Genomic DNA, 14,197 nt, shown 5'->3' on the forward strand with positions numbered 1-14,197 from the left:
GAGTGACTCATTTTACCAGCGTGAAGTGAAAAGGGGCTTGGATGGACCATTCTGGATAACGGAGGGAATGTCACCACCTCACCATTTGTCTTCAGCTGTCAGCAAACTCTGGCCCACCAGAGCTCTGCTTCCTCAGAAGTTCGTCTAGGCCTTTTGGACTGAAGCAGTCCTGCTTCCTGCTTCTCTTTTGCTAGAAGGCAGTGATCATATCGACCTCATTTGTTCAGCGAGCACACTTGCTGTTTGCTGGATTTTAGCTTGATCCCACTAGACCTGTGAACGGGCATAAGGAGGAGCTGGGTTCATTTTATTGTCACCAGATCCCTCGTGTGTCACTTAGGAGTGTTGTCTGGGTCGTCTCCCTCACGTTCGGAGACTGAGAACTCCAGAAATGAAGAATGTCTCCAGTGACTGCTGAGGGTCTTAGAGACTAATTTCCTGCATTGGAAGCAGGGACACGGCTGCTATGGGCTCTGGTCAAATGTTCGTTCGATTCTAAACTAAATTTTGTGGTTTTGGTTTTGGCAGCTTGCCATAGGGCCACATCGCCCTGGATAGTGGCCTCTTCCCAAGACCTGAGACATCGAATCAATTTGTCCTCTACTTCCACGGGAAGGAGAAGCTCCTGACTTAAATAGGCAGCTCGGGGGCCGCTGGTCGGAGGCTGGCTGCCCATTGCCACTGTGGCCTCGCCGGCCATGGGTAGCCGATCTCTGCCCGAACCCCTGTGCCCCCTGTGCAGCGGGGGGCCTCACCCCCAGATCACGCTGCAGCTTGGGCTGGTGCCTGGGTTCAGCCCCCTTCCTTCTCAGGGCCCCTCTGGCTGGAGGGAAGACAGCTCTGACGCCTCCTCCTCCTGTATTAGCTCCAGGACAAACTTGAAAACTGCCTACTCGGAGGGTTTTCTGGCATTTTAAAAGTTGAGGCCGACTTTCTGAGCCTTCTCAGCATCCTGCCATGTATCTTATCTTATTCAAATATCCTAATTGCCACTCGGGCTTCTCAGCTGCACATCATTCCAGCACCTAACTGACAAAATAGACCTTCACCTGAGGGCCTCATTATGCTTCCTGCCTGTGCATCAGGCCAAAAATACCTCCACAATACCTGCTCGACATCCTGGGCTTCCAAGCGACAAACAAATAATTGGGTGAAACAAACGCGGGCGCACAGGGGAGTCGGCCGCAGTAACTCTCCGGCGCTGCCTGGTTCATGTCAGAGCAGATCTTTGAACAGTGGCTTGTGCTGACACCAGAGAATGACAGCTTTGGAAATGGCATGCTAGTTACCGCTGCCAGTGCGGCCTCTCATGTAGACCGTGACAAGCAGCTGTCATTTCCATGCAGGTGAACAACTGACATCCCGCAGCGGGGAGGGCGGGCGGCAGGCAGGCGGCTCTGTTTGGAGCGCTGGTAAGGCTGGACCGTGGAGAGAAGCTTCTCGAGCACTGGCGACCATTAGCATTTGTAGTGAAGGTTGGCCTTAAAACACATACACACGTGCACGCACGTGCACACACGCATCCTCAGGTCTTCCCCATGACTCCTGTGGAACTCATCGAAGAAAGGGTGGCAGAAACAGCATCAGCTCTTTGAGGACAGCACCAAGGTCATGCTGCCGGTGCAGTGCCCAGCCCAGTGTGGTTCAAGATTTCACTTAAAGAACATGTGCGGTCCCACCTTACGCCCTCCTCATCCTTTTGATGTGTCACGGATTGGGCCTTCAGACCCAGGACTTAGTTTACAGAATCTGGAAAGGCAGGGTCTCTGCTGACAGGGCACTCACTAACAAGGAGTGGATTGGATGGAATTCAGGTACGGCACCCGGGTCCAGACCCGCGGTTCTCCAAGGGTGGTCCCTGGACCAGCACTACCAACATCCCCTTGAGTAGTGGTTCGAGATGCAGCCTCCTGTAGCACTGGAAACTCCAAGGGGCGTGACCCAGCGGTCTGTTTTGAACAAGTCTGCCGGTGATTCTTGGCAGTGAGGTTTTTGTAAATGCTCAGGTGATCCACAGAATTGCTCGGGGAAATCCATAGCGTATGGAACAGGGAATAGGTCTCTTCATTGTTGGGCAGCCTTTCTATTTGTTTATCTTTAATCTCAGAGGCACCAGATCTGTTGAAAGTAACACTGTGGGCTCTGCCCTTGGAGTCACTTGTGCTCTTGTCATGGATTTTCAACCTTAGCCTCTCGCCTGGGGAACGGCCTCCTTGTGTGCAGGGTGGCTGGCAGATGCCAGCCTTGCAGTGAGGGCTGTGTTATCAAGGGAAGCTCTTGATATAATGGGGTTTGGAACCATGACCTTGGGCCAGTGTTCTGCTGTAACCAGCCAAGCTAACTTGCTCAACCACTTCTCAAAGACAAACAGTTCTATCCAGTTCCTGGTTGGCAGGTGCTGCCTCCCAGATGCCCACCTGCCACCTGCATGAAGGGTTATCACAACACACACACACAAACTCGGTCGATGTGCCGTGATTACCAGTAACTGTTTGGTAAACAAAGAACTGCATGAGTTCTTTATTAAACTACAACAGCCCGGATCATAGAATTCATGGACAACGATGTTCTGAAATCTGTTTTCCTTTCTGTGCGAAATATTGTAAAGTTTTAGGGCTATAAAGTTATATCTGCTACATTGGATTTTCTCCCCAAAATGTGATACCCTAAGAGGTTTTCAGCCAGTCACCTAAATATGAAAGCTTTTTTAGATGTCCTTCAAGAACAGACATCTTCCAGGAGTAGATGTGTTCGGATAGCGATTCTCAAACCTTAGCCTGTCTCAGAGTTGTCTGGAGGGCTTGTGAAGGCACGGACTCTTGGGTCTCCCCGCACCGGAGTTCCTTAAGCATAGAGAACATCAGAGTGAACCCCCACGTATGCCTGTTATATACAACGGCGTATTCATCAGGATTCTGCCGCAATGGTTTTTAGGTGATAAGGATAGATAAGGCAGTATATGGCCTCTTTCCTTTAATGGCGCATTTTAAAGTACATGTCCGGTATCTTGTCATTTTACCCCTACATACTTAGCACACAACTTTTTTAAAAAATTCTTTTTTTTTTTTTAAGATTTTATTTATTTATTTGACAGAGATAGAGACAGCCAGTGAGAGAGGGAACACAAGCAGGGGGAGTGGGAGAGGAAGAAGCAGGCTCATAGCGGAGGAGCCTGATGTGGGACTCGATCCCATAACGCCGGGATCATGCCCTGGGCCGAAGGCAGACGCTTAACCGCTGTGCCACTCAGGCGCCCCTAAAAAATTCTTTTCTTGCCTCACCGCATTCTGTTGTCAGACCAACAAAGTACGGTAGTTCTGCAAAGAGAAACACCCATTCTCAATGCCATCTCCCCAGTTGTCCCCCAAGTGTCATTTTACGTGATCTGTTCCCAGCGGGGTACAAACCAGGGTCATGTATGACTTGTCTCGGTCTAGAGCCATCCACCTCTCCCCAGCCTCCCGTTTTTTTTCAAGTCAGTGACTTGTTGCAAAAACCAGGTCAACTGCTTGTACACTGTTCCCCATTCTGGAAGCCCTCATGGCATCATTTAGTTTATGGCTCTGTCCCTCATATTTCCTGTAAATGGAAGTGGGCCCTAGCTCTTTGACTAGATTCGGGTCAGGCTTGTTGGCTAGGAAACTCCATAGGCAATGTGGTAAGCCTCGCGTTGCCTCACATCCGGGGAACCACAACGTCTGGATGGCCAAGTTTTAGTGATGCCAAGATCGTTCAGTCAGCTTGGGTTGTGGCAGCCTGACCCCTGCATGGCCAAGGAACCCATCATCCTCTTTCATCCAATAGCGTTATCCACCGACGGTCCTTGCCCAATCCACTGTTTCATCAGCCATGGCCAAAGGTGACCTTTCTTCCGACCTTCTTCATGTATTGACTGAAAGTCTTCTGAACAGCAGAGCTTTACCTCATCAGCTGGAGCTCTCGGGTGACCCTCAGATATAATCAAAGGAAGAGCAAGATAAATGCTTCATTCTTCCCTTTTAGTTGCAAGTTATCAGAGCAAGAAGGTGATGTCCTACCAGGTGTTTTATTAATATGCCCGTAACCACCTGTGTTTGCATTTTTCTTACAAGAGACTTAACCATGTTTTGAATTCACTGAGCATTTTTCTTACTGTGGTTTGTGGTTGTCGATGGAAGAGACACAATGTCTGAAAATTAGAACTCCAAGGAGTTTATACACGAAGGTATATTTAAAGTTTAATTTAAAGTTAAATATTAAAAGGTGCATTTAAAGTCATCCCTGCCCTTCGAAGCTTGGCTTACATATCACATCCCACAGGAGGCCTTCCCTCTTCCCCAAGATTCGGACACTCGGTGCGTCACACTTCTTTCTAGAGTTGTAAGTGCAGTCTTCCCCATTTTGAATCTGCCCAGCACCCTCCCCACGGTGACCAGCCCTGTGCTTTAAATACACAAGGGCTCCATTTCTGTTCATTGAACCAAAGGGAATGAAAATGTAACATCCTCAAACTTACTTAAACCTTGGAAATGACATTATAACGGGGAGTCTAAGTGCCTTGATTAAAGAAGGTAGGGAAAAGTTAACGTCTTGCTAGCTCTGATCAACTCATTTGGCATTATCGGGTAATCAGATGAGCCCAACTGGGTATCTTCCAGGAAAGGAATAGGAGGTATCTTCCAGGAAAGGAATAGGAGGTCGCCCCCATAAATCACATACCTGTAGTGTGCCAGGGTTTTTCATATGCCGCCTCGTTGAATTTATCCGGTAGCCTAGCCAGGTAGGTATTTTCCCTGCAAGAAAATCGTCCCACGACTGGTAAGTGACAGCCAGTTCTTATGACCTGGCCGCCCGGCCACGCATCTTTTCTACTGGGCCAGCCCAGCCTACAGTCGGGGAGCCTTTGGCTTAGTCAACTACAAAATGCCTCCTGTCCACTACACAGTTTCCCATTGAGCCTGAACTCTCTGTGGTCGATTTGGGACAAGAACTGATTATGCGGTCCCGGAGAGGCTGGGGGCCACAGAGCGGGGAACGGCCTGACTTCCGGCGGAGGCCACACACATCGAGCCGCTTACTTTTCTGGAAGATGGAGTGTTCTACTCAAACTTAAGCCTCCCGCCACAAACCCGGATTTTATGTGTTTATGGAATCAGAAGGTTACATTGCTGATTAATAGAAATCAAGCTGGAACAGCGGTTAAGGAATTTCAAGCGATGGGACAGCAGTTGTGCCTGGAAATCTTCACGAATCTGATGAAACTGTGGGTTCTTTGACGGTTTGGAGCTTGTCGGTGTATTTTCTGCAGCGCCCTTGGGCAGGGCGCAGGTCTGCAGGTGGCAGGGAGAGGAAACAGGCCGCCGAGCAGGAAGGCCCTCATCCCTGCTTGGGCCGTTTCGCTTGTTCCTTATGAAGCCCGATAGCCCACTCTGAGCTTTCTGGTGGCAGCTGAGCAAGAAATCTCTGCTGTTCCTCCCTGTTCTGCGAAACCTTTTTCTGGAAGAGCCTCAAACCCTCACCCGGCCGGCCACTCACATCTGCTGCCGATCTCTGCCTCTGAGCGCCCATCGGCCTCCTGGGCAGTGATGCCTTTTGGGGCAGAGCATTGCTTTGAACCACTTTTTGTCTTCAAAAACTGCCCCCTGGAGGTATTTGGACCCTCGATAAACTTATTTTTTTTTAAGTATCCTTTAGCACTACTCACTCGCCACAGTACTCAGCCACTTCGGTTGCCGAGCGCCGACCACACCGACTGGCTAGTCATCTTATTTCCTCCATTCCTGCCCCTGGGCTGCTAAGTGTTCTGGAAGAAAACTACGGAGCTGGTGACTGTGTATATTTGCACTCTCCAACCTCAGCTGAACTCGGAGAGCATCCAGACCGGTCCCCTGCCCACCGCTCCCTTCCTTCAGTGGTCAGCCCTGCCCTGCTTGCTTCCCCCTCTGCTCCCATGCTGTCCCCACCGCCCCGCCCCCCCTCCAGTGCCCTTTCTGGGGGGACAGAGGGCATCGGCCAGGGACCAGCCCCTGTTTCCTCTTCCAGACTCAGAAGGTCTCTTTCTCTTGCCCCAGAGGAAGCTGGGTCTCTTGCCTCCTTCCCTGGCTGGCCTCTGTCTGTCGGTCTGGCTCCTCCTGTCCACCTCCTGCTCTTTGCTCCCCAATCAAGCCTTTCCCTTTCTACCGGCTCTTTAGCTCCTTCAGTCTCTTCAGAGGATCCTGAGCTTAAGAGACAAACAGCAACATTGACAACAAAAATACAAACAACAGATCTCGCCCTCCTTCAGGAGCTGAAATAAGCCTCTTTGCATCTGGTTAAACGTCTGACTCTTGGTTTCTGCTCAGGTCTTGATCTCAGGTTCGTGGGAACGAGCCCCAAGGTATAGAGTCTGCTTGAGATTCTCTCTCCCTCTCCCTCTGCCACACGTGCTCCTGTGCGCGCTCTCTCTCTCTCTCTCAAGTAAATAGATAAATCTTTAAAACAAAAAACAGCCCTTTTTGATGTCTTTCCCTCATTCCCCTCCCGCCTTCCTGCAAAATACTTTGCATTCACATCTCTTTTGAGTGATCCTTAAGGTGACCAGATAACTTACTGTCCGGACTGGGGGCCACTGTTACAAGTGAAACAGATTGCTGTTAATAATTACTTTGGGACAACAGGCCTAACCCTGGACTGCCCGGGCAAACGGGGTGTACGATCCTCCTAGCGGTAATTCAGGTCCTTTCAGTTACTAACGTGCCTTAATCCACGAGTCATGGGAGCGAATATTTATTGAGTCCTCACTGTGCCAGGCTTTGTTCTGATCACTTTACAGGGATTAACTCACAGAGTCCTCACAGCACCCTTTTGAGGTAGATAGTATTAACACCATTTTGACTGAGCACGTCGCCCCAAGGTTCTCCACCTCGTTCAGCCCCCTTTCCTCACTCCTAGCTGTACCAGCGCCCAGAGGTCAGGCAGTCCTGGACCCTCTGAGGTGTGAGCAGAGTTTCCCAAATTTCTATCGAATTATAAGGAAGGTACAGTGTAAACAAGAGTATCACCTTCTAAAGGAAGTATTTGTTTAGGGTTGCATAGCTCTAAAGGGCTCCTTAAGAGTAGTGACTACTTAATCCTTTTCTCAAATAGCCAGTGGGGCCTGGTTAGAGCACACGGGGATTACCCTATACCGTATTATTCTCCAAAATACAAATTCCATCAATAAACCAGTGGAAAAGCCGGTCACACCCCACAAGGTGAAATGCTGAGGTGTTTTCCTGCTAGGTTTTCTCACCTCACTGATTTCTTACTCTTGGAGGTAATTTAGGATGGTGTCACTTAAGAGCTGGAGTCAGCTTGGGGACTGGCTCTTAAGCCACGAAGTTTTAGACCTCCCCTAGGAAATGGCGCTCCGTCTTACACCACACAGTACAGGCGTCTCTGAGCTCAGGCCTCTCCCCAGTCTCTAGCCCGGTGTCCTGGCTCTCCCCTCCCCTTTCTGTCCCTCTCTGGCTAAGCAGCAGTCCGAAAGCCTTTCCTGCCAAAATCTGAATCATTACCCCATGGAGTTTATTACAGGCAGATCCAAAGTTCAACACGAAGCCCTTTTTTTTTTTTTTTTTTTTTTTTAATTTTTAAACGCCATCAGGCTGACAGGGGGATTTATTGAAACCTGAACTTATTTTGTTTGCTGTCAGGTTCACAAGACTCAAGAGTTTGAGGAAGTGGTAAGTACTCCCGCTACCTCAGGGAACATTCAGAGTAGGACAGTCAAGTCATTCATGCTGGGCTCGAAGTCACAAGTCACCCCAGGTCAATCTGTTGGGATGATGTGGGGAAGGAAGAAAGTGGCTGTCCCTCCCGCGGGACAGAGCTGTCCCAGAGCTTTGCAGCTGTCTTCCCTCGGAGTATCTGCCCTTCATGTTTCTGCAGAGGGTTGTGAAGGGGAAAGGGGTTGTTAGGATTTTTTTTATTGTTTGGGTTTTTTAACACTTATCCTCCCCCCCAACCCCCCCCTCCTTCTCTTAGCCTGGTCTCTGTCTCCTGTCCTCATCCTCGCCACCATACTTCATCCGAGAGGAATCCCATCTCTCTTCTCTTTCTCACCAACTTTGGGACCCACCTCAGCATCTCTGTTGGGCTTTTAGTAGCTGAGGGATTCCTTGTCAGGGCTTTCCAACCCAGCACCTTCTTGAGGCAACACGCTCACTGCTCTACTGAGAAAAGCTTGGCGTTAAGAGCTTCCCAGTTCCAGGGAAATCTGTTCAAGCTCACATTGCTCTAGTAGAAGGGATACCCCATGTCAGGTGAGGTTGAGAAATACCTCGTGCCTGATAAAAGTGAAGGAGTCTTTAATAAGAGAGGTCGGCAAAGGAGTGCTTTTGAGCTCACGTGCAAGTACAAGGAAGACCGCCATTAGACCTCTCCAGTCTCATTTTGCCTGTAAATCGGGACACTTTCAGTTGAAAACTAAAGCCACTTATACTTTTCAGTCTCAGAGGTTTCTTAAACCTTGAGTTATCTAAAAATAGTAACAGCACCATTTGCCGAGTCCCGGGTATATGCCGACTGGGGGACCTTGATCAATATGCGTGCTGACGGGTACAAGATCCCCACAAGGCTGGTAGTATCTCTCTTCTGCAGATGCTCAGAGAGACCACCTGCCACATGACTGACACGTGGTGGAGCCACGGGAATCCATTCGGGAATCCATCCGCCCACGGCTCAGATGCTTGCGTGCCTGCCTGTCTCAGGCATCGTGCTAGGGACAATAGCCAGGGACGTGGCGTTGCTCCCCCCGCTCCTGGTTTCCTGAAGGGCACCCAGATGGTGACTCTAGGACCTACTTTCTTTCTCGCTTTAACTTTTCCTCCAGATTTTTTCGATTTTTTTTTTATGTCGCAAAATCGTAAGCTTACAGAAACATTGAGAGAAGAGTACATTGAATACCCCATGTACCTTTCGAGTAGATTCACTGATTCTTAACATTTCACCACATTTGCTTTATCTCCTTTTTTTTTTTTTTTAGCTGAATCATGTCAAAGTTAAAGGTGTAAAAATACTTCAGTATTCGTTTCCTGCCTTGTTCTACATAACTTCAGTGGTATTACCGCACCTAAGAAAGTTAACTGTCATTTTATCTAAAGTTCAGTATGATTGTTTCTAAAGTGTTTGGGGTGTGTCTGCATGTGCTTGTGTTTAATTAGTGGGCTTTTCCTTTTTCTTTTCTGTAATCCAGTCAGGGTCACACATTTGGTCGATCTCTGTCTTCAGCGTCTTAAAACCGAATATAGAACTCCATCCCATCCTCACCCTCACGCACGCCTTTTCAAATTTTTTAATGACATCGAGTTTTTGGAGCGTCCAGACTGGTTGTCTTGGAGGATACCCTCCACTATGAATTTCCTCCTACGGCCATTTGACCTGTCACCCGGTCACTTTTTAAATTAATAAATGATCCTGTTTTCTGTCTGCGTCCCCCTCACTTTAACTGATGACTCCCGTGTACCTAGCCACTTGTTTGGGGTACTTGGAAGTAGCTGTCTTGGGAAGAGGCCGCATGTGCAAAATAACGAGGCATTTGTAGACACGTTCATCGTGTTTGAAATGCTGTCACCATGACTTACCTGAGTTTTTGGAACTCTGGGTTCCATTCCAACTTTAGGACTCTCCCCTCCCCCCCCCACACCCCTTTTTTTCTTTTTCAGAGATTAATTTGTAGTTGCCAGTAGCCCTGGAACTGGCAGACTGCTTAAGGCATAATCTTTTCATTAAAAAAGGATTTAACTAATTAGACTTGACTAATCAAGCTGACAGGTTAATTGATAAGGAAAGTGGGACTCAGGACCCTTAAGGTGGGAGTGAGTGTCCGTTAAATTTAAATCATTATGATGTCCATGGAAACAGCATTCTTGGCGACAATTTCGTAAAATTTTGTGTATGTGTATCCCTTAACAAGCCAAAATATACCTTTCGGATTCTTAAAAGATCTATAATGTCGTTGTGCCTTTCAGATCCAGACCGTTGTGAATCTTAAGGAGACTTAAAGTATCCGGTCCTTAAATGTTGTCTTATTTTTTATTTTTAAAAACCCAGCGGGCATGGACATGTGTTCTCTTGTAACTTAGCTTTTACAAACTAACTTTTCATTTCCGTTTATGTTTTATATTTCATTTGTGCTAACAGAAATTGGAATGTTGACCAAAACCAGTGATTTGGTGACAGGAGGTCCGAATTCGAAGTAGGAGTGTCCTGAAGTGGGGGAGGTGAGGCTAGGAGTTGAGAACAGGTTACTTGAATCCCCTGCAATGGGCGATACTTATATAAGCCACTTTTCCCTCCTCTACCCTTAGTCATGCTAACAAGGAAAATTTTCCTTTTGGAGCCCTTGCCTGAGGCTCCTGTGTTCAAACACACGCACATTAAAGAGAACATGTTGACACCTTTGAGTTCAAAGTTTCATAGTGAAGCTGGGAGACCTCTAATAGGCCCCCCAAAGACCTTGAAGATGGGGCATCGATCTCCACGGGCACTCGGAGGCTCGGAGAGGCGGAAAAGGCTGCCCAGGGCCAGGGGGCTGGCAGATGGCACACCTGGGTTTGGCAGCAGACCCTGGAGCCCGCATGCTTACCCACTCTGTTGAAGGGGTCAGACCCACAGCAGGTGTCCAGGTGTGCTGTATAAGGTCCTCGCACAAAGTGTTGTGGGACATTTAAAGGAAATAAAAGGCTCAGATTTTCCCCCCAGAGAAACTGTGTTTTAATTTACCTTCCTGAGTGGTAAGGAAAAATACTCCTGCAGCCCCACTTTTATTTGTATCTTCAATACCGGTAACTTATCTCATGCGTTCAGGTTTTGTCTACAGGTCATTGGCTGCACGTAAAATTGAGGTGTTAGGAGCCGTTACCTAGAGAATAAAATCTCAAAAATAAAGATCAGACACCCCTGAAACTAACGTGTTGTTTATAGACCTTCTAAGTATATACTTAGGCAACTTCTTTTATAAAGGGAAAAGTACCTGCGATTTCGGAGGAGAATATATTTTTGGGTATTTTCAGATGTTTTCATATGTGCTTATATCAAAGATTTGATTCCATATTTGACTTATAACCCTGTGGGTATGGAATGCTGGTATCATAACTGGAATCTCTGTGTATAGTAAGCTTAACAAAAGCAAACTAACGTGAGAAGTAAACTATCGGTCTGTTTTTTGGAGGGAAGAGAGGTTGCATTTCCGTCTTGAAATTCTTTGTTAGGCCCTCAAGTGGTGGCGCACCACTGAAACGTGATTGATAGGATTTAATCTAGATGGATCATTTTCAAGAACCCCGTGCATTAAACAATTTATTGCCTCCATTATGAGATGCACCATTGACTTATTAATATGTTTGGAGGGTAAGGAGTGAAAAATACTACTGTGTTAAACTGCTGTGTTGATTGCAAGACACAACTGTATTTCAGAAACATTAACATGTATGTGGGGGGGTGACAATGGGGAGAATAATGTCTTAGAAATGAAGAAATATGGTACATACATGTAGTGTATTATATCACATTTTATAATTTGTCTACTCAAACCATGATTTATAGATCTTTAGAGAAAGAGAGCAAAGAGGTTGAGCCTTTTAGTAAGAGAAATGACCTTCCCTCCAAGACTTAAACCAAATTAAATTGGACTTGGGAAATGGTTTACCCTTTTCCTCTAGGGTAAAATCTTCCTGGGAGTGAGTGCTCTGGCAGAACACGAGGGGAGATCCGTCGTCGGCACCTTGAAAGCCTATTTGAAATGTCATCAGCTTGGAACATTCCACTGGCAATGACTATCACACCCCATTTTAAAAGGATGCCTTGGGTAGAATGGAGATGATAGTGGCAGGCCCTTAATCATTTTTAATAAGAGCAACCATTTAATAGAATTATGTTGTAAAAATGAATGAGATTTGGGAACGACTCTGTGGTCCCCGTGCTCTATCGTGACTGTCAGCACCAAATGCATTTTTATTCTGCCAACTGCCTGAGGATTTTCCATTTGGCAGACTTACATGGCGAATGATAAAACAGTGGCATTCCACAAGAGGCCTAAATCTGTTGCTGGTGGGGATTGATATCTCTGAGTAAAGAGCTCTGTGATTTCAGCCAAGACCTTGGGTGGAAGTTGAGGTTCTTCTGTGTGTTTGGTGGTTTGGTGTCACTGGTGCAGGTAGAGTTTGAAAGCTCAGAAGTAGCCCCATTGCCCCCATTGGAGATAAAGAGCCAAGTTTAACAAACCTATTCGGTGCTTCTCTTAATTATACTCAACTCTTTAAATAAATGTGGGGGAAGGAAGGGACGCGGCCAGGTTGTTTTTATTAGGAGTCAGGATTTGTCAGGTTCAATTTTAGGAGGTGAATTCAGAGATTTTTTTTCACATGTTAAGAAAGGAGGAGAAAGGTGATGGAAGACAGTTAACACCTGAAGTGCCTCTTCTGAACCCTTCGGACAATTTTTAGAGACAAGTGTGCTCGTTAGAAACCCGTATTTACATTCTCATAAGGGAAATATTCCAAGGAACAATTTGGTATCTTACTATGCATAATTTTGAATGAAAATGGCATTTCTTTAGAAATAATTACGCTATTGATACATATCCTATTATTTGAATTAGTTGCTATGTGGGAATATACTAAACTTTTAAACATTCTGTCATGTGTATATACTCTGTTTTTTAGTGTGTTGACATTTCCTATCAAAATGGTATATGATGTTGACCTTCTCAAATTTCTGTGTCTTAAAATACTAACAGTAGGAAGAAAATAAAGAGTCAGGAACACAAACTCTGTGAGCAAAAATCCCATGGTACAAATGGAACCTTCTGTACCACCGTATCCCAGAAATTTTGAGAAGATAAAATCTTAAGTGTCAAGAAATCCAGAGGCCCTGTCCAGCTTATTGCTGCCGGAGCACCCCAAGACCCTTTAACCCCCAGTTTAGAGGATCATGCTGTCAAGTCAGAGAGGCTTAAACACAAGAGCATCTTCTGGAACCCGAGTGACCTGTATTGAGAGTGGATCTTGTGCTTTTGTTCTTTTGAGAAGCAGGTGTAGAGGATAACACGCCGGATTATCTTGTTTTAAAGCATCTCAAAGCCAATCCCCCCTGCCTCATTCCCTTTCCACCCCAGCTTTGTAGTGTTTCATCAGGAAGGTTCTCAGGGTGGGTACTTGGGAAGCCTGGGTAGCCCGGCTCTCTGTTCCCCGGGCCAGAAGCTTTCTGTCCTCACCACCCCCCTCATCAATAGGACTAATAAACCTGTAGGATATGCGAAGGCCGGGTATTAACATTGTTGCCCAGGTGACTCTTCCTAACCCGTGGGCTATCTAAGGGGAGAGAGGTTATTTCCACCCCACCTTGTGGGGATACAGAGATTCTTACCGACGCTGAACAGGTTAGGCAGTCCCCCGGGGGCCAGCGTGCACGAACCTGCCCATTTATACCAGGGTAAGAGCAGTTGTGCCCAAGCGTGTATTCACGTTTCTGCCGTGCCAAGCAAAAGGGGCCACAGCCCTCTATGTTAGAGTCCCAGAAGTCTGTTTATCACGGGATGTTTCTAAAACTTAAATTTCAGAGATTCACAGTTTGTGTCCCCAGACCAAAAAAACCCAAAAAACAAACAAACAGGAAAAAAAACAGCTTTCTTCATCATCTAACGTATCCTAAGATATATGCCTTGGGTTTAGAGAAGTTATTGCCTTAACCGTCAGACCTGACCTTACAAGTTAAAAGCCTGAACCCAGGCATGTGCTTACTTCTGAAGTGTTCCTTGTCAGCGAGAGAGATTGAAAAGAGGCTCAGACGTCGGCTTTATGGTGTTAAGTAGCACAGAAGTATCTGGAAGGATTCCTTCTCCAGTTTACACAATTTGAACTGTAAAAGGAATCTGTCGTTTTGTAAGCTGGAACTTGAGAAAGGCAAACCCCTAAAAGCAGTCATTCATTTCTTCCAGAGAAAAGAGGCTAGTCGTTTAAAAAAAGCAAAACAAATCTTAAAGATAATTAAATTATCCAAACTATATACTGGAACTAATAAAGGGAAAATGCTAATGGTTTTATTTGCTTACCTGCCCCCTTTCCCTGTGCGAAGCTTGTCCTCAAACCGGGCTGCGGTTCCTTGAACACATCTCGGTCCAGCAGCGAGCAAACGGACCGGGCCGTGAGAACGTGTGGGTTCTGGCCTGGGTTCAAGTCTGCTCTTGATTTGATCTTCA

At 46.7% G+C, this 14,197-nt stretch overlaps 1 protein-coding gene and 1 long non-coding RNA gene across 6 annotated transcripts in view; both read left to right on the top strand.

Annotated features, from left to right (window-relative positions):
* AUTS2 (activator of transcription and developmental regulator AUTS2) overlaps positions 1–14,197 on the top strand; it is a 1,104,184-nt gene that overhangs the window by 1,029,909 nt on the left and 60,078 nt on the right. The window lies entirely within an intron of this gene.
* The window catches only part of LOC123784717 (uncharacterized), a 45,299-nt gene that overhangs the window by 9,757 nt on the left and 21,345 nt on the right, over positions 1–14,197 (top strand). The window contains exon 2 of the long non-coding RNA XR_006777538.2: positions 1–14,197. This exon is cut by the window's right edge and continues 21,345 nt beyond it. This is a non-coding gene — a long non-coding RNA (uncharacterized LOC123784717).

The sequence above is a fragment of the Ursus americanus genome, chromosome 2, assembly GCF_024610735.1.
Source record: "Ursus americanus isolate L20-20 chromosome 2, mUrsAme1.1.p, whole genome shotgun sequence".
Lineage (NCBI taxonomy): Eukaryota > Metazoa > Chordata > Mammalia > Carnivora > Ursidae > Ursus > Ursus americanus.